General features: G+C 41.0%; 2 pseudogenes; one reads left to right on the top strand and one right to left on the bottom strand.

Moving 5' to 3' along the window:
* Positions 1–8060: 8060 nt before the first annotated feature.
* Positions 8061–24528, top strand: LOC102851654 (annotated as a pseudogene).
* Positions 16629–19005, bottom strand: LOC102847955 (annotated as a pseudogene).
* Positions 24529–27008: the final 2480 nt, after the last annotated feature.

Below are 27008 nucleotides of genomic sequence, written 5' to 3'. Positions count from 1 at the left end.
TTTTAGACAACAGTTGTTGTTATTGCCCCTTGGATTACTGCTGCTACATCTCTAATGTGCAAACTTGTTGTCCTTTAGAGTAGTGGAAGAATACTTTCACCCTGGGACTTGCAATGAGCTTTTCCAGCAGGAAGTAGCTAAGAGGAATGAATCCGGGTGAAATCTCTTTCAGGGGAAATGACAGAGTATGGCAAAAGACATGCGGACAAAGGAGATAAATTAGAAATAGTTTTGACAAAGACTGTGGCACCATTAGAAGAAATGAACCATTGGCTATTTGTTATGACAGGGGATCTAAAAACAGCCCTAAAGAATTTAGAGAAGATGATTGCACCACCTCTTGTCTCCCGAGAAGTGGGGAAAACAAAGAAAGCAGGTGGGGACAATATAGAGAAAGCAGTAAAGAAATGGGAAATTCTTGGGCTAAGGTGTGTGATCAGTGAGATGCTGGGTGGAACTCTGAGGTATGTGTGTGCTCTGTTGGTGTGTGCCCAACACCTGAGTGTCCTTTACACAAGATACTGTGTGATCAATGTGACGCTAGCTCCGAGGCACATGTGTTTCTTGTTGACGTATATCCCACACCTGAACATCCTTCACGGTGATATTCGTGTGCTGGGCGAGAGTTAAAAGAACTTGAGACAGCTGTTAAAGATGGATCTCGTTCTCCATGGGTGAAGGCACAGCTTAATTCATTAATCCTTGATTTAAACAACCCTCAAGAAAGATATGATGAGGGCAGTTTTTTTCAAAACCTCCCATACATGTTCACTGGCAATCAGATACACCTCCTAGTGAGCCACCAATATGAGTGACATGGAAGGATCCATAAGACCAAGTATAGAAAGGGGATCCTTTACTAACCGTTGGGAGAGGTTTTGCTTGTATTTTCCCACAGAACAAGCGCTCGTCATGACTGATTCCAATCTGCCTACCGAGAAGATGTGTCGATTGAGCATCCACGACAAGAAAAGGCAGCAGAAAAGGAAGTCGAAACCCCAAACACCACAGACACCTGTGACCTGGCAGCAGAAAAGGAAGTCGAAACCCCAAACACCACAGACACCTGTGACCTGGGGCATGCTGAAGGCATTCAACCAACAGGCTCTTGATCTTAACATTGGGAGTGGTACACCCAGTGGTCCTGTGTTTATAATGAGGTTTTGTAAGCTTTTGTTTCTTCACATGCATTTCCTGTTTGTACATGGTTCTCCTTACTATCCTATATTCATCCCCCAATCCAATTTGGAAATAAGTTATAGCAATTCTAACCTTTTTATTATCTCCACACTTGCCATTACAAGACCAACCATAGACCTCTTCACAAGACAGAATGCCCAAACAGCTGCACTGAATGATCTTTCTACTCTTAACATTATTGGATAGTCCTCCTCCCAAGAAACACCAGAGACTTTCCCCTCTTTGGGCTCATTTAAAATAAAAAGGGAGGATATGTTGTGGGATGTTGGGGAGGAAGGTAGGGTCTCTGGCCAGGACAGACAGCTCAAGCTCCAGATAAATGCAAGCCTCCCAATGGCCTTTAATATGAGGTAAAGAAATCTCCCCTGTGTTTGGCTGTACTGGCTTGAGAAAGCTCGCCACCTGGGAAGACAGCTGCCAGGTCTGTTGAGCTGGGAGTGGTCCACAAGAGGCGGAGGTTCTCCTGACAAATCCACATGCCCCATGTCTGCAAACCCACCCTACCCTGCTTTCCTGTGTATATTAAGTGCAGTGCTTATCCCAATAAAATCGAGCTGGATTGACTTTCTGATGCTCTCCTGGAGTGGTGTATCTCTGTTGTGGTTACTCCCATCAGGGTGTTGCTGTAGGTTGCCGGCAAACTGACAGTGACAGCAAAGAACTGTTTAAAAGGAATATATGATTAAGCATTATTTGTGTGGCAATGGTTCAGAATAAAAGAAGCATAGCAAAGTGGACTGGGGGGAGGAAATTGTGCAATAATGAATTTTTTCCGAGAGAAAAGCAAAGGGGGGGATAGGGAGGAGAATGTGCAACAACGAATGGAAATCCAAGAAAACTTTTGTTAAAATCACAATAAAAATTATATAAAGAAGTTAGTAAGGAAGCAACTTTCAAGAAAGAGGAAGTATGTAACAATGGTGAACACTGAAAAGGGAGTATATTGAGGGGGAAAGCCTGCGGCATAGTCACTTGTGCTTATTTATCTTTCTATCTATCTATAAGAACGATCAAAAGTCCATTTATACGGATTGTGTTGTTTTGTACCATAGAGTCAGAAATGAGCCATAGATTATCCTCCAGCTGGTTTTCAGAGGCAGTTAACCACACAGGAGGAGACTGTCCATTCGTCTCCCACAGTGCATCTGGTAAATTCGAATCACATGCCTTTGGGATTGCAGTGCAGCTTCTTGCCAATAGGCCACCAGTGCTTTCTTTATATGATTTATTGTGAGGGTTTTTTGTTTTTGTTTTTTTTTTTTACAATAGCAAAGAGTAATAGCAATGTAATAGCAATTTACAATAGCAAACAACACCTAGACAAATGGCTAAAGAAACTGCTGTACATTCACAAAATTCAATAATATGTATCTCTAAAAACTACCAGGAATTCAGAGCAGCGCTGGGAAGAAATGGTTGCAGAGTTTGAAATGAATGCTGTCGGGAGCTTAGTCGCCACCTGGGGGAAGTGAAACCTGCCACAGTGCCTTTGATAATCCCTGGCGTTGTCCCACCATAAAAATTTCGAGGGACCCGAACAGTTTTTCTAAACCATGGAAATTTTTTTCATAACCATTGCTGAATCAGAACTTGTGTTTAACCTCTAATATTTGCCTACGGACCATTATGGGGTCTTGGTTTATTTGTTTTTTTGTGTGTAGACATAAATAACATTTGTAAATTTTATTTTATTATTTTCTTTTTCTTTCACCAAAACTATTCTAAACAAAAATGGCATGATTAATTTGATGTTTCAGGGTTACAGTCACTCTGATGGACTAAAGATACAGATCAAGTTTAATGGGACAAATTTTAAAACATTTATTTTAAAATAAAATAAATGACCTGGTAATAAGTTGGACTGTCTAAAGCATCTGTATCAAAATCCCTGTCTGTATAATCATCTAAACAAAATACTTTACTTGCAAAATTTCCAGGAAAACTGGAAGTTAAAAACAGTACCCAGAGAGGAAAACTTAGATAAATACTGGTGTGCTTTAACAAGCTGAGCAAAGCTTAATTAAATGGGCATTTTTTTTTTGTTTTTTAGAGAGCCGCTCCTTTTATGGAAAGTTGAAATACTTGTGCTGTTTGGACTAAAATGTCTGAATTCATGGAATGTACTGATAAAAACATAGTAAGATTAGAGATGTTGCAGTTTGCTGGCAATATGGGTGAACAACTTCGTAATCTCAACTATAGACCTGCATGGTTTTCTTTACCCTAATCTATTGGTTAACATGTAGGTTGAATTTTCTCAGTATTTGGGTTACTGGTTCACCTGAAGCCAGGAAAAACAACTTTGTAGTAATCAGAATATTAATCCAATTGTATATTGTTTAGTGTAAATAATTGTTAAACAGTGGTCAGTAAGTAGTTTTATATTTTAAAAAAAAAAACTACCAGGAATTCATGCAATACTGCATAATTTGGGGTATTCTATAACAAATTATATAACAAATTATTCTATAACAAATTCTCCTCTATGAGGAGAAGTGTGGCGTTAGGATTGGTGGACGATCTATCAACAATCTGCGTTATGCAGATGACACAACCCTGCTCGCTGAAACTGAGGAGGACCTCATGAACTTACTGCAGAGGGTCAAGGACTGCAGCCTTCAATATGGACTGAGGCTCAATGTCAAGAAGACAAAAATTCTCACCACTGGACCAATCGGTAGCATCAGGATGGATGGCGAAGAGATTGAGATTGTTCACAGCTTCAGTTTGCTCGGCTCCACGGTCAACACTCTTGGCACCAGCAGCCAGGAAATCAAAAAATGTATTGCAATGGGAAAGTCTGCGGTTAGGGACCTCTCTAAAGTACTCAAGAGCAACGGTGTCTCTCTGGAGACTAAGGTGCGCCTGACACAGGCCATGGTTTTTGCAATCACTTGTTATGCATCAGAGAGTTGAACAATGACTAGGGAGGATAGGAGAATTGACGCCTTTAAGCTGTGGTGCTGGAGAAGAGTATTGAATGTACCATGGACTGCCAAGAAAACGAATAGATTCATCCTAGAGAGGGTTAAACCAGGCTGCTCCTTGGAGGCAAGGATTCTGGGGCTTCACCTGACATACTTTGGACATGTTGTAAGGAGAGACAGGTCTTTGGAGAGGGACATCAGGCTGGGCAGAGTGGAGGGACAGCGCAGGAGGGGAAACCCTCTATGAGGTGGATTGATTCAGTGACTGGGGTAATCGGGATGGGTGTGTCAGAGGCAATGAGATTGGCACAGGATAGAGCAGGTTTTAGGGCTGTTGTACATCGGGTCGCTATGAGTCGCAAATGACTTGACGGCACATAACAACAAAAACAATAACAAATTATGTTCAGTGATATAAGCCAGTCACAAAAAAGACAATTTTAAGACCACTGAGTGGTATCCACTTCCTAAACAACATGCCTCTGGAAACTATGAACTTGGAGAAATGATAGTTATAGAAAGGCTTCCGGTCTTTTGTTCATAGGGTCCCTATGAGTCGTGCTCAACTCGGCGGCAATCAACAACTATATAACAATTAACAATTATAAAAAGCTATGGAAAGGTTTGCTGTTGTTGTTGTTAGGTGACATTGATTTAAATCATAGCGACCCTATGAACAACAGATCTGAACTCTGTCGTATCTTGTGCCATCATCATTATCTCTGATACACTAGAGCACATTGCTGTAGTAACAATGTAGATCAGAAAAGAAAAAGGGAATGTTGGTGATAACAGTAATGGGAAGGAGAAAAGAGGGGGTTAAAAATAACTATGCAACAATGAATGAATGGAAACCCAAACTCTCTATAAATGTTCATTAAAATTAATAAAATTTAATTAAATGCAAACAGAAAAAAAAATTAATAACTAAGTAAATTGGCTAAAAGGAAAGGCAATACACAATAAAGGATTAATTAAACATTATAAATCAGTGTACTTCCCAGTCAGAACTGACTCATAGTGACCTGATTTTCAGAGGGAGGAGACTGCCTATCTTTTTCAGAGCACTTAGTGGATTTGTAGTCTGCCAGCCAGAGCCAGAGCTCAATGGTAATTAATGTTACGACAAAATGTTTGTGAAAAACCAATGTAATTTAGAAACGAAATGAAAAGAGTAATTTATTTTTCAAAGTCAGTTTATACACAGAAGACAAATGGGTGGTGATAATGACGAAGACAAGTTTGTAGGTAATGAAAGCAAAGACTGAGACACTGAGACTATTCTAGAAAAATACAATGATAAGCAAATCACAAAGGTCCGTAATTGAAGGGGAGCTGTGTTAAGACTGTTTACACTTTTAAGATTTGACCATGATTCTTGACAAAATATGAAGCTGGAGAAGGACTAATTTTAAATGAAACAAAAACAAGATTTGAAGAAGCAGGAGGAATTATGACATGAGCAAAGATCTTGAAGGGATAATTTTCAAAGAAGCAAGTCAGAGAAGTCTGAGAAATGGAAAGAATCAGATTTTCAAATAGAAAGAGGAGGGAATATTCCAGGTAGTATTGCTTTGCTAACAAGGCAGTAATCTGTTGAGTACGGGAGGAATTCAACTGATGAAGACAGCTGGGGAAAGGGAAAACTAGAAATAACTGGACATAGATAGCATCATTAAACTGAATTTTAAGTCTCAAATGTGTTATCTTCAGCTGAACACCATATCTCTTGGAGACTCCGTTTCTTCATCTGTAACAATAGGATAATTCCATGAAAAAAACATTAAGTATCTAGGTCCTTTGCCAAACGAGGTTACATTCCAAGCAAGTCTGCACAGCTTTTGTGACTCTTCAGGTTACAAGAGTAGGGAGAAAGCAAACTGAGTCTGGCTAAGTGGGGGAAAGAACAAGAGGCGGAAGAAATCTAGGTAAGTGCTATTTTAAGACTTTCCCAAGCATTCTTAGTTTATAAATTATTTGTAATTTTCATATACAAGTTAAATAGCCTTTGTTTTATTTTGGAAATGGTCGAACGTTCCTTTTGTTAGAGCTTTCTTTTAATTTTTCATTTAGCCAATTTTATTTATTTTTTTTTATTTTAGATTTTCTATTTCTAAGAGCTTACATTCCTCCAGTCACCGTGTCTATAGCATGAAATGGACAATGAAGCCACCAATGAAATAACTGGCTTCTGGACCTGAACCAAGCAGGTCATGAACAAACAAATGTATGTCATAGATACTTTTGACACACCAGAGAGGCTTAAAGGATTGGAGGACAGTTGAAGGATAGGGGCCTAGGGTGTTATTACCATTTTTTAAATTTTGGAATCCAGGGTGTGGCAAAGTCGTTCCCATAAGACCCAATCAGTAGACATCTGGTATGGGGATTCCAGGTAAGAGCACCACTCATTAAGTGTGCCAAATACGTTCTTCCCAACTAGTCTGTGAGCCTACAATGGGCTTTCCCCTCTTTGACATCTTTCATTGCCCCATTGTGACCAGTCAGGCAAACAGCAAGTCCTCCTTGATTAAAACACTAGGATGAACTAACTCCGTTTCTTTTATATATAACTGCAGAATCATAGATGACAAATAATTTTACCCCTTACATCTGTACACATCCTCTCCTCACCCTTCATGGGTGAAAGTACGACTTTTCAAGTCTGCGAATCGAGAATAAAGCTCCTCGGGGCTGGTTGTGATGAAAACTCTCAATTCTACACTTCGCTTCGACGTTAGCTGAACAGGTCCCAGAATGTGAATTTGAAATGTTCTTGGATTCTTGGAACTGGCACACTAGACCTGAGGGATTCCTGGAAAAAAATAACCGCGGGGGGTTAAGAGACCCTCAGTCTCACGCCCGCCTCAGGAGAAACACCACTTGCTCAGTTCGACAAAAAGAGGAAAATCACCAAAAACCCTACAATTCCCAGAAAGCCCTGCGCCAGGAGCTTCGACTGGCAGCGAGAGCCACCATGGGAGACCCCTTTTCTGGGCTTCTAGGACCAATCCTAGTGTGGAAAGAAGGCCGCCCAGTGTCTATGTCAACGCAGCTGTTTAAGCCTCTTTGGTCACCACAAGAGCTAAAAAGCAGGTCAACAGCCGTAAAATAATGACGCTGCCTATACTATGCAGCGGAGTCCACTATCATGCCCTTTCTTCCTTTAGAGCCTCAAGCTTTCCCGTCGCCCCAACCTCTGCCCCCCCCCCCCACAGGACAGGCGGGAATGTGGAATTTCCAAAGCTTATTGGCTTCGCTTGCTATCACTCCAGCGGGAGGCGGAGCCCAGAGCGGGAAGGGCCGCCCCACTCAGACGGTGATTGGACTTGCCTGAGTGGACCTGGGTGGTATTGGTGCGAGGAGGGACGGGAATCTTTGGGCACCTTGGGAAGTGGCACGGGACTCAGATAGTAGCGGAGGAACCATCCGGGTCTCGAAATGCACTTCCACGCTGCATGCCCTGGGCAAAGGGCCCGATAGAGTGAAATAGAGCGAGGCCTTCCTACCGCATCGCTCAGGGGCGAGGGTGGCCCATAGGATCCCTTGTGCATTAGGCGAACATGCTGTGGGACAGGGGTGGGGGGTTGGCAGTGGACGTTGTGAGAGGTGCAGGGATCAAATAGTCGCTGACAGGACTAGCCCCCTACCTAATCTCGGAAGCGTGTCAGGGTAGGAGAACTTGGGTGGAGGGACAGAGGAGGGTTTGGGTGTGTCTGTTACGGAGTGCCTTGGAAAGGAGGGGACTTGAATAGACCTCTGCATAGTTCTTTTGAGGAATTCTCTATTTTCTATGCTTTTATTTGCCAACAAGAGAATTCTTACGATCGCTAACTTCTGCAAACTTGTTCTTTTGTGTGAGCTCAATCACAAACTACTTCGGTCTAGAACTGCACAGGGCCTTTTCTGTTACTGGGTACAAAGGTAGGGAATATGTCAGAAAACAGGAAGCAGCCACTGCTGAGCCTCATAAGCAAACTCCCCAGTTGGACTGTTCTTGGCAGCTCAAGTAAAACTCACTGCCCTTTGTGCATGAGGCTTTTCAAAGCCCCCAGGCTCTTGCCTTGTTTGCACATGGTTTGCACCACTTGTTTGGAGCAGCTGGAACCCTTCTCTGTAGTGGATCTCTAAGGGGGAGATTCTGACACAAGTTTGAAGGGAACTCAAGCCACGCACTCCTGTGCCGCAAATCGGCATCCTCTGCCTGGTATGTGGTGCTCAGGTGGACCTGCCGGTGGGTGGAGTGAAGGCTTTAACCGAAGACCACTTGGCCATGAATGATATGATGCTGGAGAGTCTGCATGGGGAAGGCCAGGGCCTGGTGTGTGACCTGTGCAGCGACACGGAAGTGGAGAAGAGGTGTCACACCTGCAAAGCCAATCTCTGCCACTTTTGCTGCCAGGCTCATAGGTAAAGATGGGATAGATACCTCATCTATATGGTTAAGGGAGGAGAACTAAGAGGTGCCACTGCAGAGAAATAAAAAGGATTCTCAGTAGCACTTAAGATCAAGGACCAATATTGTGTTCCATACTGTAGAAAAGAAAGTAGTAAACGACTAAAGCAAAAGATGCAATACCTATAATAATGATAGCAACCAATGTTTGCAGTTCTGCAAAGCACTTTGATACTTTGCTTTAATCATCAGTCACTTGCAAAATAAGTTGTTATTAGGTGCTGGCGATAGAAGAAGGGAAAGAAAATTATAGCATAAACCCTGCCCTCAATCTCATTTGAATCTTATAACTTTTAACAGAGCAGCAAGCATAAATGTCACCCCATTTGTTAACCGAGGAAACTAAAACTTAGCAACAGGTGATTTCATAAGACACAGTGATTGTGACAACAGGTTTGAGTAAATTAGGGATGATGGGGATGGCATAGACCAAAGTTCAGATCTGTTGTTCATAAGGCTATTATGAGTAATAGTCAAGTTACAACTGGTAAATAATAGAACTGAGTTTTAACCTGCATCTGACTATATTCTGCCCTTTTCCTACTCTTTTGTGCTTCATTCCCAATCAATGCAGATAGTTTATCCTGTAGCTTGGTGAAGCAGGCTAGTGGCTGCTAACTGGGAAGTGAATGATCTCTTTTGGCATTTATTGAATAGTCTGACATATTAATTTAGAATGTAAAATGGCCAAATTTTTAGTGTTTTTTTGCTGGCTGTAAGCCTCTTGTTGGGAACCAAGGAGAGCCTGATGTGGGCCTGTGGCCTTTTAAAATTCATTTGGGACTGACGGCCACAGGCCCTCAGGCCTTGTTTTAATTGTTTTTGAAATGAACACTCCTCAGTGGTACAGCACTATCTGTCATTTCTCTGTATTGAGGTCACTTTGGATTGCTGTGAAACTGAACACTGTGCCATTGGTCTATCCAAAAGTCATAATGATTACACATGGTTGACAATGTTTGGTAGGGTTCACTGATTAAGATAGGCTTGGTAGTAGGAGTGTCATCCACTTCCTCAATATGCCTGTGGAAACTATGAACTTAGAGAAAGGACAATAGTTACAGAACAAGGTTAAAGTTTTGTTTATTGGGTCAGGACTATATGTGACTTAACAACAACAACATATAACACCAAGCCCAGGTCTTCCATTTTGGACTTGGAGGAAGCTGGACTTTGTGAGATGATGCTCTTATTTTGGTTGAGGATCTGTGTGGATTGCTTCACTGTTTTTATTTAAGCCTCTTGGTTAGAGTCAATAAGACCTCCAGGAGGACACTTGTTTTGGGTTTTTAGTTTGTTTGTTTTGCTTTTTAAAATTAACATTATTATTATGATTAACAATTTTAATGAAAATTTACCGAGATTTTGGATTTCCATTCATTCAATGTTGCACTTTTCTCCCTGCTCACCCCTCCCCTCCAGTTCGTTCTTCTCTTTGAAAAGTAAAAGAAAAATTCTTTCATTGCTATACAATTCCTCCCCCCAAGTCCATTCCACTATGCAGCCTTCATTCTGGACTCCATTCTGTTATGACAATAATAGCTAGTCATATATCCCTTTTAAACAGTTCTCTCCCTCATCTGTTTCAATGCAGTATACATAGTTTATCCCATCTTTCTCAGTCTCCCACCAACCCCGATGTCAGTCCGATTTTATAACAGTGGCATTATGCAGTATTTGTCCTTTGTGTCTGAGGTATTTCACTCAGCATAATGTCCTCCAGGGTCATCCATTTTGGATAATATTTCATGAGTTCCTTGTTTTTTAATGTAGTGTAATACTCCATTGTATGAATATACCACAGTTTTTCTATCCATTCATTTGTTGATGGGCACTTAGGTTGTTTCTGACTCTTTGCTATTATGAACAAAGCCGCAATAAACATGGGTGTACATATATCTGCTTGGGTGGTGGTTATGGTTTCTTTGCAGAACACATGTATTTAGACCAGGCCTTTGTCTCCATTTTGGAGACTGGGAGAATTGACTGGACTCTGTTAAAATGAGCTCTCTTGTTTTGGGTGAGGGTCATGGTGGAAAGTTTGGTTGGAGTTTTTGGGTTTTTTTAAGCCTCTTGTTTAGAGTCAACAAGACCTGCTGGAGGGCCCTTGTATTTAAAAGTTGGGCCCGAGGGATTATATTTTAATCCCTTATTACTATATTTTGGAAGAGCATTCTTCTAAGTTGTACAGCACTCTTCTGTCAGTTTGCTGTGCTGAGGTAATCTGGGTTTGCTGTGATGCTGAACCTTGTACCATTGGGGTTTCAAATGCCATAAAGGCTGCCCAAGGTAGACAGTGTTTGGTGGAGCTCCCAGTTTTAAGACAGTTTTGGAAGCAGGAGTGGCATCCACTTCCTAAACCATGTGCCTCTGGAAACTCTATGAACTTGGAGAAATGACAATTATAGAAAGGCCTCAGGTCTTTTGTTCTTAGAGTCACTATGATCCATGCGTGACTCAACAGCTATCAACAACAGCAACAACAACAAAATAATTTTTAAGTTCTGTTTTCTGGCTCCAATAATATAAGTTAGTGATAAACACTTCTTGTTCAATATGGTCAAGTTGGAACTGACTCATAACTGACCCTTTAGGAGGTTTTCAGAGGCAGTAAATTGCAAGGAGGAGACTGACCGTCTTTCTCTCATGGAGCAGCTGATAGATTTGAATCGTGTTTCTTTAGAGTGGCAGTACAACTCCTTACCACTAAGCCACCAGTGCTCCCTTACAAATCTTTACTCTTAAATTTTAATTTGTACTTATATAGTAGACTGGCTGCCAGCAGACCCATTTCTTTTTAGCCAAAACAGGCATATAAGCTTTAAGTTGATAAGTGCAAAAGGGGAAATACTAAGCTATCACTGTGATTTCCTAGGGACTTCCCATAATCCCTAGAGGACAACATTGAAAGGGAATGAAAACTCAGCTTTGATTCTGCAGACCGTTTATGTCACGTTCTAATAATGCTGATGTACCTTATTGAGGGAAATCTTGTTTGTGCTTTGGGTGATGGAGATGCTAGTCAAAGGAAATGCCTTAGCCAGTTTTCAGATGGAGACAGAGTTTGAAGATACAATCTTTTTGTCAAGGCCAGCTGTATTTTCATTCACTCAGGAGTATTGCTGTGCCATCTGGATACATTTTTCTGTCTCTTGGTGCTGGATTTCCACCATACTGTCAGCTCTAGCTCACTGTAGGACCAGGCTGTGGCACTGGTCTAAACTTGTCATATCAACTTTGTGAGAGAATTCCAGGATACAGTCTTTGCATTGCAACTGTTTAGAGTTATTTCCCAAGCTCTAATCTACTCTTGTGTTATATACAACCTTTTGTTTTTTTTAATAAATTTTTTAATTTTATACTGGCTTACTTAAAAAGTCTGTATACATTGTTTTTCACGGTGGACCTTTCCCATTTCCTTTACCCACCCCTCCTTTCACCCATAAAATTGTGCGACCCTATGTAATTCTTCTATCCAACCCATCCTGAACTCTCTGCTCCCCCCATACCACTTGGATCCTTATACACGTTTTACTGGTCATCTTTCTATTTATACAATAATAGTCTTATACAGTATTTGTTCTTATGGGACTGAGTTCACTTAGCATAATGCTTTGCAGTCCCTCCCAAGTTAGGTAGTGATTTTCAAAATCATTGTTCCTGTGTGCTGCTTAGTATTCCATCACGTGAATGTACCATACTTTCTCAATCCATTCTCTTATGGTTGGACATTTGGGCTGATTCCATATTCTTGTGATGGTGAATAACACTGCTATGAACATTGGTGTACAAATCTCCATTTCTGCCTCAGTTCTCATTTTCGGGGTGTATGCCAAGCAGTGGAATACCTGAGTCATATGGAATTTCTATGTTCAGCTTTTATTCACCCTCCCCCCCTCTTGTTATGTACCATTGAATTGGATCTGACTATCACAGGAGGAGATTGTTCCTCCTTCTTCAGCAGAACATCTGGTGGATTTGAACCACAAGCCTTCAGGATTGCAGCACAGTTTCTTGCAACTAGGCCACCAGACCTCCCTATATTCAGCTTTTTGAGGAAACATCAAACTGCCTTCCAAAGTGATTGTACTTGTTAAAAAAAATCCCAAAATGGTTGTACCATTTATACTCCCACCAACAGTTATACAACCCTTTTTAAGTAGGTTTAATCCCCATTGTAAAGAGAGGGACCCAGAATTAGAGATCATAAGTTTGGTAAAAAGCAGACTATGTTTTGAGCTTAATGTGTTTACTCCAGATCCTATGATCTTAAAGCTGTCTGCCAAACTGTTTCAAAGGTTGATCCCTAATTTCTTTCCTGCTTGCTTCTAGACGGCAAAAGAAAACAACTAATCACACCATGGTGGATCTCAAAGACTTAAAAGGCTACAGCCAGATTGGGAAACCCATCTTGTGTCCTGCTCACCCTGCAGAGGAGCTGAAGCTGTTCTGTGAGCTCTGTGACCGGCACACTGGCCGGGACTGTGTGGTCGGGGAGCACCGGGAGCATCCTTATGACTTCACCAGCAATGTGATCCACAAGCATGGAGACTCCATGCGGGAGCTCCTCAAAGGCACCAAGCCGCATGTGGAGGCCTTGGAGGAAGCTCTGGCTCAGATCAAAGGGTTGAACAGTGCCCTGCAGGAGCGAGTGGAGGCTGTGGCAGCTGATGTCCGAGCCTTCTGTGAGGGCTACATCAAGGCCATAGAGGAGCATCGAGACAAGCTCCTGAAGCAGCTGGATGACATTCGGGCCCAGAAGGAAAACTCTCTGCAGTTGCAGAAGGCACAGCTGGAGCAGCTGCTGGCTGACATGCGGACTGGAGTAGAGTTCACAGAACACTTGCTGACCAGCGGCTCAGACTTAGAGATCCTCATCACCAAGGAGGTGGTAGTAGAACGGCTCACAAAACTGAACAAAGTCGAATATAGCCCGCATCCTGGAGTAAACGAGAAGATAAGCTTCTGTCCTCAGGAGAAGGCAGGCCAGTGTCAAGGTTATGAAGTTTTTGGGGCCATCAATACTAAAGAAGTGGATCCAACTAAGTGTGTCCTTCAAGGAGAAGGTAGAAAGGTGTTTCCTTTGGGCATATAAAAGATAGTGGACAGGCACCTGGTATTTAAAGATTTGTGACATAAGGGTCGTCATTCAGCTAGACAGACCTCCTTTACTAACCAAGGAAGAAACACATACTGATCTAAAGGACAGTGACCTTTCTCTTGTTCATTTCTTTTTAATCTTAATGATCAGGAGTTGGAGTGTACAGCTAATGTCCAGTACTAGCGTGAGGTTCTATCTCTTTTCCAGTAGAGAAAAGCTGTATCCACCAAGATGCTCAGCAATCATGGTGGCTTTTTCTTTTTTTTCTATTATCAGGTGATAGAACAGAGATGGTACTCATAGAAGCCAGTGGCATTGACTTTAAGACAGAATCAATGAGAATGCCAGGCCTTACAGGGCTAGTCGGATCAAGTTATGAATAAACAACTTATGCCATTGGCATCTAGGAAAAGGGATCTAGTAAATATTTCATTCATAGAAAGGGATTTTTTTTTAAACTAGGGATCTATTATTCCTGAAGGTAACATGTTATTCAAGCATTCCATAGCTCAGTCTAGACAGGATTGCATCCTGATTCTAACTCCAGGATTTTTTATCTATTTGGAGGTCATAGATCTCTTTAAGAATCACCTCTTCTCTCAGAATTCCCTAATTTGGGCATATCATTTCACGAGATTCTTAGTCCCTCCAGAAGCCTTTCATTGGATTTCATAGTAACCTCTCTAGGTTAAGTAACCCTGTTTCATCTGAATGCTTGACTAGGGACTATAGCCATTGCATACTCTGATAGCAATTTGGCATGAAGTTGTAAATCTCACAAGAAGAGTCAAGCTCATCAGGTATCAAACTCAAACACATTACTGTTTTATTGGAACTGACTCATAGCTGACTCTTCCACAAATTTTCAGAGACTGTAAATCATACGAGAAGAGATTTCCCATCTGTTTACAGAGCAACTGGTGGATTTGAACCACCTGTTTTTGAGTTGGCAGCATAACTCCTTACCCACTGGGCCACCAGAGTTCCTACTGCCTAATCTAGCAGGACCTTAAGCTCAGAGAGAGTAGTTTTGAAGTTACCTGTCTAATGGATCTTAGAATACTTAGGTTAATCCTGACTATTTTCAGTTTCCTTAGGGTTTTAGTTAATTAATATTAAGATATTCTGTGACCTAAGAGATTACCAGGCTCAACTAACAAGGGTTTTGGAAAACAAAAGGTGCGAGAAAGTCTATAGTAATGAACAGAAAGCACAATTTTTTGCTCTGAAGAGGGTATGAAAGATGGATCTGATTCTGAGATGTTAGTACTCTAAAGTTCTTTTGAGTTGGACGTTGTTTCTGTCTTTTGCAGATCTACACAAAGCCCAGGAGAAACAGCCAGCCTCTTTCACCCTGCTTTGTAAGGATGCAGCAGGAGAGAGCATGGGCAAGGGAGGAGACAACGTTCAAGTTGCCGTGGTCCCTAAGGATAAGAAAGATTGGTTTGTATTATACAGTGGGATATCATGGTTAATGAGCAGTAGGGAAAAGAAAAACTTGAATGCTTTTGTAGTAATAGAGATGCATATGCAGTTATTTCATCTTACCTCCCAGTGGTGCTACAGATTATTGGATAAGATGTGCCTTGTTGTGTGGGTTTTATATCTGCATTAATTTCCTTCTCAAAAGTATTTTCTGGGGTGAGAACAGAGGGATGATGCTGGGCAGGAGGTGGGGGATTAATCACAGGACCACACAATTTGATAGGGAGAAGGAGGGGTGGGTAAATGAAATGGTAAGGATCCAGTGTGAAAAACAATATATACAAACTTTATAAGTACATCAGTAAAATAAAATTTTTTATTTAAATTTTAAAAAAGTATTATCCACATTTCAAATTGTCATTATTACAAACTTTGATTAGACTAAAAAGCTGTGTTAGACTGAATCATGCTCTTAAATTCAACCCCACTTTGCTATGAGATGGTGCTGGAATGTCTCTAGAATTGGAGTAGGAATGAGGGAAGACAATTAGCCTAGGATACAAGAGAAGGCTTTGGATGAGAACACAATATATTTTCAAGGAATTCATCTGAATATAGGCTTAAATTTTAGTTTGTTACTTACCCACCCAGATAAAAGTAACTTCTGAGGCAAGCAGAAATGACATCCTGCTTGGGGTTATTTAAAATGAATGTTGAATGGTATAGAGTTTACATCTTAAAGTGGGCGACTGAAACAGACTTGTGAGGTTGAATGCCTTTTAAATTATTTCCATCCAGTCCAGTCAGGACAACTGTCCAGGATAACAAGGATGGGACATATTCTGTCTCCTATACCCCTAAGGAACCTGGACTCTATTCTGTGTGGGTCTGTGTTAAAGATCAGCACGTGCAGGTGAGTAAGATTTGGGTCCGTGTTTCTCTGGGTTTCTTTTCACTGTTCTCCATCTCCCTACCCCTAACTGAATTCTGTTTTTCAGGATTTGTAGACATTTCTCTTAGGATCAGCTGTAAGGACATAGGAGTCTCTTCTGTCTTTCTCTTCACTTTAGAAATGGTCTACATTTTGCTACTCTCATCCTTACTAGAAGATGCTGGTGACTATAAGAACTCTCTATTCTTGTTGTACTTCCTGGCAGGCATGCTTGTATTTAATCACTCTCTTTATCAGTTTATTGGAATTCTTAATTTGGGGAAGATGCCTTGATCTTCCAAAATACATGATCAGTAAATATTAATCTAGTACAGGATTTCCTGGCTTTATTCAGACTGCAACCAAATGTATAATATGCTTGGGAAAGTCACCTCCTTTTAGCCAACCAGACATCTGTCAAACCATGCTGCCATGCGATTCTTCTCTCTCTTATATATATATATGCTTACACATTACCATGGGTATGATACCACCATCACTAAATAACTGAATTATTTTGGATTTAAAGATTATGCTTTTTTTTAAACATTGGCAGTATATTTGTCAAGAATCAAATGTTAACAAATTTCACGTACATGGTTTTGAATCTGTAGAGGAAGATACAATTTCTTCAGCACATTGCCGGTATCTAAATCTTCCACTTCAGAATCCTCATCAGTTTCCTCTTCTGACTCAAATTTCTGACTGCTCGATGATTCAAAGTTACCAAGAGGTTCATTCGTCAGTCTCTCAATCACCTCTGCCATATAATGTACATGATGTGCTACTTCTGCCAATTCTTTAATCTTTCTTCAAGCGAGCAATTTCATTTTCTTTCTCTTTAATTTCTTTATGAAATTCATTTTCCTTAAGTGGTTCATACAGAGCCTTCCTTCATTTTTCTGCTACATCTTTCCAATACTGAGAGGACGGATTTTCTTTAACTGTAAAATCAAATGCTTCCTGGTTGACTCCTCCAAGATTTTTATTTTCATTATATTCTGAGGTATTAACAACTGCAGGGCTGGAAGTCTTAGAGGTTAATTGGCCAGTTCCATGTTTTGTGTTTTTTTTATATGCCTTTGGCCAACTCACATTCTCTCCCAACAAGAGATCCAGCAGCTAAAGGCTGAATCATCTTCAGAGTTCTTCTTGGGAAAGGACTATCTGTATGTTCTCTTCAAGTCCTTCACATTGCTGCTTCATATTGAGATTAACTATACAGCTGATGACTGTATCTGGCCCACAAAACACAGGAGGAGCTGGCTTGTGCTGTGAAAGAAAAAAAAAGATAATGCATTTTTAAACCAAAAAGTCAGTAATACATTCAGAAGAATTTATCTGATGACATCCTAATAATCAGAGGTTTCCCTCAACCAGAAATCAACACTGACAGGAACAATAAAATCCCATAGAGAATCATGCTGTAGTCCTTTGTGCTCTGTGCACTGTGAAGAGTCATATCTAACGGTCACTACCGCTTACCCAATTCAGTATGCCAGGAATACGAAAGGTAATTTTGCATAAATTGTCTTTTTCTTTATAAGGACTCTAGTGTGTGGTCATCATCTCCATTTTTTCATTCATACTTGAGAAACCAAATTTGCCACAAATCCAACGTTGCAATTTGGACCTATTTCCTTGAATTTTAAGTTTCTAAAATAAAATGGATTATAAACTCTTTATAGGAAGAGAATCTTAACATTTGAAAGATATCTAAGCTTCCAAACTCTGTAATTTGTGTTTTCTTAAATAAATATGGTTCTTACACAGGCAGAGGCACCTGGAAACACTCGTTAAATACTTATTGCTTATCAAAGATATAAACTGAAGTATGAAAATAACCCTGGGAGGAAGTGAGCAGGAATTGCTAACTTGAGATTACTAACCACGTACACTTACTTCCCTTCCTTCCACTGATGTATCTTCACAGCCCCCAGTCAATGCGGGAGTGAACAGCTGTGTCTAAGACAAAGGGCAAAGGAAAAGGACAGCTTAGTATGTGAGGAGAGAAATCATATGGCTGAGAAAGAAAGGACCACAAGATGCCGTAGCCTACTACGGCGTGGCTTCCAACTAATTATTTCCTAGATTACTCACAAATGACACTTAGCTAATTATCTCCTAGATTCCTCAGAAACAAAGATTTGTACTCAAGTCACTGGAAACACAAATCAGGGTGACTAGTTTGTCACTCCACCAGCTTCTTCCATAAAGGACAATTCTGTTCTGTCCTATAGGGTCAGTATGAATCAGAATAGACCTGACCTCATGAAACAATATATGTTATCTACATGCTTCCATTTTATGCAAGGCTAGAATAAGACGGAATCCACAGGAAGACACATAGACTGAAAATTGTGATACGTTGTTGTTAGGTGTCAGCTCTGACCCACAGTGATCCTGTGCAAACAGATTGAGCCTGATTCTGTGCCATCCTCATCACTTCTGATGCTTCAGCACATTGTTGCAATCACCTAGAAATCAGTCCATCTCCTAGAAAGTCTTCCTCTCCTTCATTGACCCTTTATCTCCAAGCATGATGTTCTTTTCCAGGGACTGGCCCATCCTAGTAACATACCCCTAGTATGGGAGATGAAGTCTCATCATCCTAGCTGCAAAGGAGCACCCTGACTGCACTTCTTCCAAAACAGATTTGGTTTTTTGATAGTCCATAGTGTATTCAGCACTTTACCAACAACATAATTCAAAGGCCTTAAGATTTTTGTTCAGTCTTCCTTATTCATGAGTCTAATCTGTACATGCTTGTGAAGCAATTGAAAACACCATGATTGGATCAGACGTGCCTTAGTCTTTAAATGGACATCCTTGATCTCATCCTTTAAGGTGAGGACCTTGGCATCAGGTTTGCCCATTGCAATGTCATTTGATCTGACTCTTCCCTGGGTACTGATTATAGATCCAAGTAAAATGAAAATATTTATACCTTTGTACTTTTCTCCATTGTGGCATAGGCTTGTTTTTCTCCCCATTTACCTGAGGAAGCCCAGCTAGCTATAGGTGTCCTCAGTAGTGGAATGATTGTGTGTGACTCTAAGCAGTGTGCACACAGTTGAACCACATGGCAAAGATGAGCATGTACATTGATACTTACCATTTGTGCTGAAAAGCAGACTAGAAGGGCAGCACGGGCTCCTTGATTCCTTCAGTGCGTTTGTATTTGCCCCTACCTAGCTGAGCATAGGGTTAGTTATAGTCCCCTAGTTTCTAACCCTGGATGACAGAAGAAAAATTGATGCTTTGAAATGTGGTGTTGGAAGAGAGTACTGAATATCCCATATGTGTGTGTGTTGATTGCCATTGAGTCGAGCATAACTCATAATGACCCTATGAATAAAAGGCCTGAACCCTTTCTATAACTATTGTCAGATATTTATCAAAGTTGATAACGTTTCTAGAGGCATATTTCTTAGGTAGTGGATGCCACTCCTGCTTCTAAACCTGTCTTACCCTGGGAGCTCCACCAAACACTGTCTACTATGGGTAACCATTATGGCATTTGACACCCCAGTGTACAGCACAAGGTTCAGCATCACAGTAACCCCAGGTTACCTCAGTACAGCATATTGACAGAAGGGTGCTGTACCCCATGGACTGCCAAAAAGAACAAACAGATATGTCATAGAGAAGGTGAAAGCAGATTGCTCTTTGGAGGCAAGGATGGTGAAACTTCATCCCACATGCTTTGGGCATGTTGCTTGGAAAGGCTATTCCTGGAGAGGCCATCATGCTTGGAAAGGTGAACGGATGGCTAAAGAGACAAAGACCCTCAACCGGGTGGACTGACAGTGACTGCCGCAATAGGCTTGAGCGTGTCAGAGATTGTGAGGTTGGCACAGGATAGGATGGGGCTCAAGTCTCTTGTTCACAGGGTCACTATGAATGGTACTTGATATGACCTAACAAGTCTCTAACCCTAGTGCTATCCTTGTCCCTCCAAAAGCTGACCTTGGGACTTATATTTTGTTTAGCACATAGTGATGCTCAGCACATCTCTATTGACTCATAAAGGATGTTCTTTGCTTTGCTGAACCCTGAAGGGCTCACCCTTCACAGTAACTGTGAGGAGGAAGAACCGTCCACACCCAGGGGTGTTTCACTGCTGCACATTCTGTTCGAGTGGAGGTCAAAAAACTGCTCGCTGTGCCTGTGGAGACACGATGCCAGGTAAGGAGAGCAAGCCTGTTCCTCTGCAGTGGGAATCTAGCAACTTTCCCCCCAATATTACCACGGAGCCCCTGAGTTTAGGACATTTGGCTTTACTAGGAAACAGAATCTATGTGTGTAAATATATGTTTTTAGGTGCAGTCGCATACAGCTCATAGCGACCCATTCTGAAAATTAAAATAACATCCTTTTAGCTTTAGGTCACTAGTCCTCTGAGCCTTCTGCTTTTCTGTGAGATTCTTGATGTTGCTTTAAAGGCTAAGGCGTGCCTGATTCAGGTCCTGGTCTTTTTAATCACTTGCTATCCATCTGAGAACTGGGCAATAACAGAAGAACTAATGCCATTGATTGTGTTGGAGAAAAGTACTGAAAATCCCATGAATTGGAAAAAATAAAACAAAAAACCCACCCAAACAGATATGTCTTGGGAAAAGTGCAGCCAGAGTACTCTTTAAAAGTGAGGATGATGAGGCTTCGACTCAACATATATTGGGCAGATGCAAGGAAAGGCCATTTCTGAGAAAGGGATATCATGCCAGGAAAGGTGGAGGGTTGGCAAAAGTGAGGAAGATCCCCAGGGAGGTTGATTGACATGGTGACTGCAGCAATAGGCTCAGTGTATCAGAGGTGATGAGGATGGCACAGGATAGAACAGGGTTTAGATCTGTTGTTCATAGGATTGTTACAAGCTGTACTTCACTTGATGGCGCCTAACAGCAACAACCCAGGCAGTGTAAAATATAAACTCATTCTATTCCTTTTAAGACCTTCAAGAAATTCCAAATGAGGCAGGGATGTGAATGATTGCACTAATTGAACCAGGTCTGGTGCTTTTAGTTGTTGGTCAGTTCAGACAAAGAAACTATTTAAAAAAATTTTTGTGTGTACTTAAGGGTATAATCCATATTTCTTCTCAGTTCCCTGGAAAGGTCCCTAACAGCAGATTTACTTAATGCAATTTGCCTTTTGATTTCCTAACTGCTGGTACCAAGAGTGTTGATTGTGGAGCCAAGCAAGCTGTAACTGTTGTTTTTGGGGTTTTTTTTTAATATTTTCTTTTTTAAATTTTTTTTTTAAATTTTAATGAAAGTTTACAGAATTTGGACTTCCATTCATTCATTGTTGCACTTTTCTCCCTGCCCACCCCTCCCCCCCCCCAATTCTCTCTTCTCTTTGAAAAGTGAAAGAAAAATTCTTTCATTGTTATACAATCCCTCCCCCAAGTCCACACTCTATTGGGCAGTCTTCATTCTGGACCCCTGTCATGACAGTAATACTTAATCATATATCCCTTTTAAACAGTTCTCTCCCTCATCTGTTTCAAGTAACTGTTAAGAACCTCAATCTCTTCTTCCATCATGGTGCTTCCAGTTGACCCAGTAGTGAGAATCTTTGTCTTCTTGATGTTGAGCTTCAATCCATGTTAGAGACTGCAGTCCTTGACCTTTTAGAGCAAGTGCTTCACGTCCTCCTCAGTTTTAGCAAGCAAGGTTGTGTCATCTGCATAATGTAGGTTGTTGATGCATCTTCCTCCAATTCTGATGCCACATTCCTCCTCATAAAGCCCAGCCTTCCAAATGAGATCTGTTCTGCATATAGATAGAAAAGGTATGGAGACATGATGTATCTCTGACGCACTCCCTTCCTGATTTTGAACCATGCATTGTTTTCCCTGTTCTATTCTGAAGACTGCTTCCTGGTCCAAGTATAACTTTCGCATGAGTACAATCAAGTGTGCTGAGATTTCCATTCCATTGTTAGCCACAATTTGTTGTCATCTACACAGACAAATGCCTTTGCATAGTCGGTGAACACAGATGGAGTGCTAAGAAGTAACAATGTCAGTATATAGACTAAGAGGCACCTTATCTAGGCCATGGTCTTTTCAATTATGCATCAGAGACCTGGACAGTGACTAAGGAGGAGAAAAGAATTGATGCCTTTGAGTTATGGTGCTAGAGAAGTCTTGAAAATACCATGGACTGCCAAGAAAACAAATAGATCAGTCTTGGGGAGGGTTAAACCTAGTTTCTCCTTGTAGGCTAGGATTTTGAAGCTCTGTACTTCGTCATGTGGCTAGGTGGGACCTAACTTTGGAGAATGATAATCATGTTCAGAAGGGAGGAGGGACAGCACAGGAGAGGAAGATCCCGGATGAGATGGATTGATACAGTAACTAGGGCATTGGGAGTAGGTGCATCGGAGTCAGTGAGACTGACTCAGGACAGGGCAGGCTTCAGAGCTGTTTACATAGGGTCTTTATGGGTTACAGGCACCTCAACAACACATAACAAGAACAACAATCCATACTGAAGCTTGGAGTTATCTTCCTCAAGTAAATGCTTCAAATCTTCACTTTCGACAAGCAAGGTTGTATCGCTTGCATAACAGTTGATGCAGATGAGTCTTCCTCTAGTCTTGATGCCACATTCTTCTTCATAGAGTCCAGCTTCTTGAATGATTTGCACAGCTTACTTTTTGAATAGATATGGAGAAAGGATACAACAATCATGCGTGCCTTTACTGATTTTAAAAACAGGGAAGTATTCTGTTCAAAAGTCTGCCTTTTGGTCTATATACATATTTCTTATAAGCCTTTAGTATGGATTACACCTCAAATGAAGGAAAAAAATCCTCATGGCAGCTGGAGAAAAGTTCAAAGTTGTTAAAAAATTCATTACTTAGATCCGTCACCAACAGCCACTGAAGCGGCAGTCAGGAAATCAAAATAAGAGCTACATTGGGGAAATCAGCTTTCAAGGACTGCTTTAAAGTGTAAAAGAACAAGGATGTCCGTTTTAAGACTAAAGTGCACCTGACCTAAGCTCCACTTGCTCCACATGGTAAAGTTGCTTCGCATTGATAAAGAGTGAATATACCGCAGGCTGACAAAAAGAATATATAAATCTATCTTGAGGCAGGCAACCAGGGTGCTCTTTAGAATCAAGCATGGTGACTCTTCATCTCACATATGTTGGGCATCTCGCCAAGACTGGTCAATCCTTGGAAATACCATCATGCTTCAAAAAGTAGAATCAACAAAACAGGAAAACCCCCTTTACCAGATTGATTAACACAGTGACTGCAACAATGAGCTTGAGCATTGTGGAAATTTTTGTTCATAGGGTCACTATGAATCATAGTTGACTCAATGGCACCTAACAACAGCTACTTAATGGTAGACTACAGTGGACTTTTGCACCATTTCAAATAAACATAAGAGGATCCACAATACCAGCAAATCTCCATAACACCAATAGTCTACTCTTCCTTTTCAAAAATCTTATTTTAGTTAAAACTCAAACTGGTTATCTTTTCATTTTTGTTGTTATGTGCTTTCGAGTCACTTGTGACTCGTAGTGACCCTATGTACAACAGCCCTAAATTCTACTCTATACTGTGCCAGTCTCACTGACTCTGACACACCTACCCTAACCCCAGTCACTGAATCTATCCACCTCATTGAGGGTCTTCCTTTCCTGTGCTGTCGCTCCATCCTCCCAAGCATGACATCCCTCTCCAAAGGACTGGTCCTTCTTTGTAACATGTCTAGAGTATGTCAGAAAAAGCTTTCAGAATCCTTCCCTCCAAGGAGCAGTCTGGTTTAACCTTCTCGAGGACAAACCTGTTCATTCTCTTAGCAGTCCATTCAACACTCTTCTCTAGCACCACAGCTCTCTGATGCATAACAAGTTACTGCAAAGACCATGGCCTGTATCAGGCACACCTTAGTCTCCAGACTGACATCATTGCTCTTCAGTTCTTTGGAGAGGTCCCTAACAGCAGACTTTCCCATCACAATACGTCTTTTAATTTTCCTGACTGCTGGTGCCAAGAGTGTTGATTGTGGAGCTAAGCAAACTAAAACTGTGAACAATTGCAGTTTCTTCATCAGCCATCATGATGCTGCCAATCTGCCTGTGGTGAGAATCTTTGTGGAAATTTTAACATCATTCTCAGAACTTCAACTAAGAATAATTTAACTGATTTGCTGTGATCAGTCTTGAGTCTTTAACTCTGCAGGAAGTCATATAAGTTGTTCTGCTCACCAGGTTTTTTTGGGTATTTTCACTTCCTTGAGTCTTCCTGTTGCCAGCCATGCCCTCCATTCTAATAGTTATTTCCTCCCCTTTCTTTTCTTTACCATGCAGGTGGGTATCTTGGCTGTGGCCATGGACATAAAGGCCATCCAGGCCGTCCCCATTGGTCATGCTGTGGGAAGTTTACCAAGAAGTCCGATTGCTCATGGGCAGGTGGGCAAAGCACATCAAGGAGTCTCCTCAGGACGGTGACACTCTGACCATTTTCCAAATACAAGGTCAAGCCAGTAACTGCAGCCAGTATGTCATTGTTATTCCCTAAGGAACCCCGACTTTCATGAAATGTAAAGAAACTGACAAATTAAAAAGCAAAGTCCCTTATCTTACAGCTCAAGTGTGTATTTTGTGTGTGTCTCCAGTAGTATGTGTCAATGGCTGAGCATGGGAGATCACCACTATATTTCTCTTAAAGGTAAGAGGAGGAGGTGGCAGCTGCTCTTTATGTTGTAAGTGTACATGGATATCTGTATTATAGGAACTTAGAAATCATGGTGTTTTAGTTCCTTACTTCCTGATACATTATGATCCCTCTTTTTCTTCTTCCTTGAGCCACATGATATGGAGCCTTGGTGATGCTAAGAGATGAGCTAATTCAAAGGTCAGTTTCAAACCTACTACCTCCTCCTCAGATGATACTGTGTGTTTCCATAAAGATTTACAGTTTCAGGCGAGCTCCCGTGGCCCAGTGGCAAGAAGCTGCACTATAATCCCAGAGGTGCATGGTTCAAATCCACCAGATGCTCTGCTGAAGAAGGAGGGAACATCTCCTCCTGTACCAGTCAAATCTGATTTGATGGTAGACACATAAAAAATAATAATAAAAAAAATTTTTTTAAAAGATTTACAGTTTCAGAGACTAGCATATTCTAACTTAGTATATTGGGTCTCCATGAGTTTAAACTGATTCAATGACAGGGAGTTTGGGTTTTGAGCCAGGTGATTATTAATTCCCTCAGAGAATGAAGCCTTGCTTTTTTTCCTAGTCACTTTTGCTGGCAGGTGTCTGTGACTATTAGAATATAATCTTTGTTTAGTTGGGTTCCCATTTCTCCTCCTACATGATATTCATCTCCACTCCCTTAGCCTGAAAGTTTAATATAAGGCGTAGGTATACAAGTAATAAAGGGGAATATATGGAAATCTCATTAAAAAACTTACTACTAATACTGCTACCAAAACTCCTTTATTGTATTGAAATAAAACCTCATAAACTTAGCAGCTATATGCATACCAGACTGATAACTTTCATCCTCCACACATCCTTGTTAATTATGTTTTAGTGAGCTGTGGTGCTGGAGGAGAGTGTTGAATATACCATGGACTGCTAGAACAATCAGGTTTATCCTGGAGAGGGTGAAGCCAGAGTGTTCCCTGGAGTCAAGGATTCTGAGGCTTCGTCTGACATATTTTGGCCATGTTGCAAGGAGGGACTGGTCCTTGGAGAGGGACATCATGTTTGGCAGAGTGGAGGGGAAGCGAAGGAGAGGAAGACCTTTGGTGAGATGGATCGATTCTGTGACTGGGATCTGTGGGAATAAGTGCGTTTGAGATGGCTAGGTTCGCACAGGCTAGAACAGCATTTAGAGCTCTTGTACATAGGGTTGCTATGAGTCACAAGCAACTTGATGGCACATAACAACAACAAGTTATCTTCATTTTTGCCTCTGTACTTTGGAATTTAACTAGAAGTTTTGACCCTTGTAGCTTGACTGCTTAGCTGTTGAAGGCTGAATAGTTTTTGGGAGAGGAGGTACAAAGCTCAGGTGCCTTAGCCCTGCCAATGTCTTTACTTTATGCATTTTTTATGTTCACCTGAACTCTATAGCACCAAACTCAACATATATTAAATATAATTATTGAGACATACCTTGTAAGATCCCATAATGTGACTCATTTGAGTGGTGACTTGAGTCAGGCAAAGGAAATACAGTAGTTGGATGAAACACATTAACTGCCATCATGGAATACATGGCCTCCTTGATACTAATAGACTAGGCTAACAGCAATAAATACTAAGATATTCTTATACCTTAGTTGTTAGATGCGATCAAGTTCACTAAGACACATAGAGACACTATGAACAGAAGATCTGTATCTTGTCCTGCCCTCTGCTATCCTCATCAGCAGATCTGTATCTTGCCCTACCCTGTGCCATCCTCATCTTTGATATACTCGAGTCCATTGTTACAATCACTGTGTGAATCCATCTCATTGAGGGTCTTCCTCTTTTACTGAACCTTCACCTTTCCAAGCATCCTGTATTAATCCAAGGACTCGCCCCTCTTAGCAACATGTCCAAAATATGTGAGATGAAGTTTCACCATCCTTGGAACACCTCGGATGCAATTTATCCAAGACATATTTGTTTGTTGGCAGCCTATAAGATATTCAATACTCTTCTTAACTTTTCTATTATTCATTGTACAAGTTTCAGGTGCATAGCAAGTAACTGAAAATATCATGGATTGTATCAGGCACTTTAGTAGTTGGTTTTTTAAAATTTTTATTTTGTATTGGTTTGCATACAAAATTCATACACTTTGTGTATTGTTTATATACATGGGGTTTACTACATTCCTCTATTCACATAGTGTTTCATATGATAATTCTCATACATTGTTTTATTACAAATAGATACCATTGACCTATGATCACCATTACCTCACCTTCTCAGGTCCCT

The sequence above is a fragment of the Elephantulus edwardii genome, unplaced genomic scaffold, assembly GCF_000299155.1.
Source record: "Elephantulus edwardii isolate Elephantulus edwardi_28Jun2011 unplaced genomic scaffold, EleEdw1.0 scaffold00262, whole genome shotgun sequence".
Lineage (NCBI taxonomy): Eukaryota > Metazoa > Chordata > Mammalia > Macroscelidea > Macroscelididae > Elephantulus > Elephantulus edwardii.
This window is presented reverse-complemented; position numbering and strand designations above follow the sequence as displayed.